The following is a 4371-nucleotide window of genomic DNA, read 5'->3' on the forward strand; positions in this document are numbered from 1 at the left end:
ATTGTTCTAGTAAATGTGATTAATAGGTATTATTAATTGTTATGCAACTATAAAAATAGAAATATTATTAGTGCAATTCGAGATTTGATGCTACTTCTTTAGTGGGTACAACAATCTTGGTAGAGACATATCCATTACATGTGCAACATCCCTACTTTTCGGATCTCATGAAATTATTATCCCTGTGGTTGTAGCGTATAACACATTCAGTAATGTGTTGACTTTTAATTAACCACCCTTTGACTAAAAAATTAAATAATAATATATAATGTAAACATTTGAAAACAAAGTCAATTTATTTTTTTATATATTTTAATTTTGATTATTTAAAGTGTGATTGGTTCAATTCATTTTGGTCTTATTGTGGAATGATGACTGGCATATAATCATTATTTCGTAGTTAGTTCACGATGGTTGATTGGTGTTCTGGAGCAAATAAATTATGTTGATTATGATTTGATGACTGGTTGTACTAAAGCAAGAACCTCCAAGTTATTGTGAAGTAACCCTCTCTATATATTAAGGTACAATAAAATGATTCTCTTTCCATAGATAAATAAGTGAGTCTTCAATATTGTGCAAGACAATGAAACAACAAGACAATGTACCGTCACATGTGAGTTGAAGTGGGTTACAACATCATAAAGAGATTATGCAAGTGATGCAAGTCCAAGAATATATTTTCAATGTGTGCATGATCTTCTCCAGAAGTGTGTGATCTCAAATCATGTACAAATTAGAGTGAAATAATTCACAAAGCATGCAAGTTATAGGCACATTGATTCTTGTGAACCTCGTTTGGATGATGAGTTGTTATGTAATTACCAATGAAAAAATTAATTGATTTTTTTTATCTATTTCATAGAAATTAAGAAGAAATAGAGGAAATTAACTAAGATTTTATTATTTAATAGAAATGAAGGTTTACTTGAATTTGGGGTAGCGCTTTTCCTCATTATTATATATATATATATATATAAACATTTTCAATAAAGAAAGATTTGACTTTATTCATTCTCTATTTTTTAAAACACAATTTAGGAATATTATTTTAATGATGCAGGTCTACACTACAAAACCCAGAATCTTTCCCATTCTCATGCATATAAAAATGCACCTTCAATAACTGCGCAAATAAACTCCAATTCCTAGCAATTACACACACTATCATTCACGGAAGCTCCTCAATCATATGGTTCAAAACCATAACCCAACAATATACCTTTTCAATTAAAAGAACATCGCCCACACAACATTACACGTTGACTATTGGAATAACTATGCAATATCAAATTCCATTCGAGCCAACGCTTACGCAAATCCATAATTCACCTTTCATCTATTCAGGTTTGACGAATGCTTTCACACATCGATTTTCACTATGCAATTACCACTCAGGCTATGATTAAAAATCGAATGCTAAAAACAATTGAACCACACACTTACCATTCTGCCTCTACGCTGCATGTGGACTTGCAATTTAGCACAATTCTGTTCCAACTTCTTACACGCAGAACAAATATATAGAGAATCTGCAATTGATTGCTACCACGACGCCTTTGATTTGATAATCAAACTATGGGCCATTATTTACCAATTCCAAAGTAAATACGCCCAGCTCCATTTTGATTCATATTTGTATGACTTACCAATACATATCACTTCCTCGGACGACCTTCATCTTTGGTACGCTTTTACTACAGTTCGCACAGAGAATTAACAACCTCTACGTCCATCCTTTGCCGTCATTCATTTCACAATTTCATTCGATTCAATTTCATCATTGAAGGTCTGCTCATCGTTTGCTTTGGTTCAATTTCTCTGGTTCTGCCTTGACTTGTGGATTCACTATACTGCTCTTGATTCTCCGGTCGATCAATACCAATTTGAATCGAACTTCAATTCAATCTTTCTCCAGAATGATTGATCCCTTTTCTTACATCCTCTTTAGCATGTGTAGATTGAATTCCATTCAATACATAAATCTATATTAATTAAAATCGATGCTTTCCTCATATGCTTTTCGCAGTAATTCAAACATTCTCTAAACAGAACTTAACCAAGAATATATATAATTCACAAAGAATTTCCAAAACAAATTCCTCATCAATATAGTCAAATATAATCAACTATAAAAACTCTCTTGGTTCATGGCCAGATTTTCAAATCGATGGCCCTTTACAAATGCCCAGAGGCTTACAAACTTTTTCTGTCCAAGCCTCACCTCTCCTCCCTATTCTATTCTACCTCTTCCTTTTTTTTCAAAAGGAAGTTATACATCAATCATACCTAACTACTTCTTCCCACACATGAAGAATTAGTTATTCAGGTATAACTCATCATCATTTAACTAAACTAGACCACTTTTAACTACCTACCCTTGTGGAAATTAACACAAATTTAACAACTAAGCCTTCCTCAAGTCTTGCATTTAGCCACAACATGTGATCACCCCGTCACATTGCTGGCCCAGTCTAGATGCTCCTGCATCAGACTCTCATGGTTGAAAACATTCACGATCTCCTGATCATGTGCTTTCAAAAAGGTACGAAGAAAAATAAAAATTCCTCCTGGATACCAGACTTTGTCCTAGAGTTGTCCATATGCTCTGCTCCTCCGTTTTGGCGGCATGTCAGTTGCTTCTTGCTTCATCTTCCTTCTCTGGTCACAATAGTTTGGGGCTGAAAACACCGTAATAAGTTTTCCATTGTGTTCAATTTCATCGTCCTCTTTAACTTCATGAGACTTGACCACCTGCGCAAGATTGTTTTCTTGGAAAAATCTTTTGGTCACATCTTCTCCAAAAGACAAACCAACCTCTCGTTTGTTGGGTCCACGCCCTTTATGGAGTTGTGGATCGCTCCAAAGTAATTCACACATCAGACGCCCTTCAGGTGGCTCTCGGTACCGAACAATGTCTTTGATATCATCCTATTTTATACCATATACACTAAAAAGACTATCACAGACAAAAAAAATCTTTTCATTGAGGACATGAGCCAAAGGCAAACAACAAAACGCTTCAGCGAAAAGCTCAACCATACTTCCGTTGTACTTGGACTTGACTTCGTCCTCAAAAATATAAATCTGGTTCTTACTCCTGCTTCCATGATTTCCTCTTGGACGCATATACTTGAATACAAATGGCACAAGTACGAATTCAACTGAAAATGATCCTTGATCAACCAAATCACCATTAAAAAGATAAGGATTGTCCTCCGAAGGAAGCCTACTAACCTCAAAGATGTTAAAAAGGTCATAATGCTGACCATGGATGTCATCACAAACAGTGAATTGCTTTCCATTCGGAGAAATCGCCTCCAGCAAATCCTTTACTTGCAATAATATTTGAAATGCACACCTTCTGCGTATACTTTCCTAATTCTTGAAGTCATCCATCTTTATAAATTCCAATGTTACATTTTCTCCTTCTACTCCATGTTGTCGCTCCACCTTTATTGAATGAAAATCAATGGGTTCAACAACTGAATGATTCACCAGATCATTCACTGAGATGGCCTCAATAAATCTAATTTTTTTGACCGTTGTTTCGGTCTCTTCAAACTTTTGGGTGGCATCAGGACCATTTGGACAAATTCTTTTAACTTGCTGAAAATATTTTAATATTTGACTGTTCACTTTTCCTGATGCTGCCAGCCTTTGCCTTCTGGTCTGCTGCAACCTCAATTTCTTTATGTTCTCAGTCTCTGTTTTCATTTTGCTGCTGCTGCTGCTTCTCCTCGTTCCTGCTGATGTCTTCCTCTGAGACACTTTCGACATGATTCTTCTGATTAATTCAATTTCCTTGTCCAATAAATCTTCAAGCTACTGATTTCTTGTTGCCTGCTGAGCTAAGACGACTTGCTCAGTTCTTACTCATTCAATTTTTACTGTCACTTGCTGACTTCTTGCTCCTGTTCTTACTGCCACCCAATCATCCATGCCCTCTTGTTTTCTACTTTCTCCTATCAGCAACTTACTCGACTGGTACATTTTGTACTCTTTTCTGCTGTCTTCATCTCTCTGCATCTGCAATTTCCAACTCTGAAATTGAGATTCTTCCTGTACTGAATTTTGATTTTTCAGCATCATTTCCAGCAACATAACGTCCTCATCCCATGGTTTTGAAATTTCCACAGAATTTTCTTCTTCCTTCATTTGACTGCTCAACTGAGTCAAATGCTTCTCAGCACCGACAACAATACCTGCATTCACCAATAAATTGTTAGTTTTAAAGAAATAGGACCTTTCGGTCTCTTTTGATGCTTCAGGCATCAATCTCCCATCATTGACTTTCTGGACTTCAATAGATCTTGTTTCGAATTGTTGGCTGCTTTCGTCTTCATCCTGCTGATTCACGGTTTTCTTAAT

At 35.7% G+C, this 4371-nt stretch overlaps 1 pseudogene; it reads right to left on the bottom strand.

The window, feature by feature from the left end:
• Positions 1-2589: 2589 nt before the first annotated feature.
• On the bottom strand, positions 2590-3780 carry LOC149267278 (serine/threonine-protein phosphatase 5 pseudogene; annotated as a pseudogene).
• Between the last annotated feature and the right edge of the window lie 591 nt (positions 3781-4371).

Source organism: Pinus tabuliformis, chromosome 6, assembly GCF_031772625.1.
Source record: "Pinus tabuliformis cultivar Carrire ecotype Pingquan chromosome 6, CPIR1, whole genome shotgun sequence".
In the NCBI taxonomy this organism is placed as follows: Eukaryota; Viridiplantae; Streptophyta; class Pinopsida; order Pinales; family Pinaceae; genus Pinus; species Pinus tabuliformis.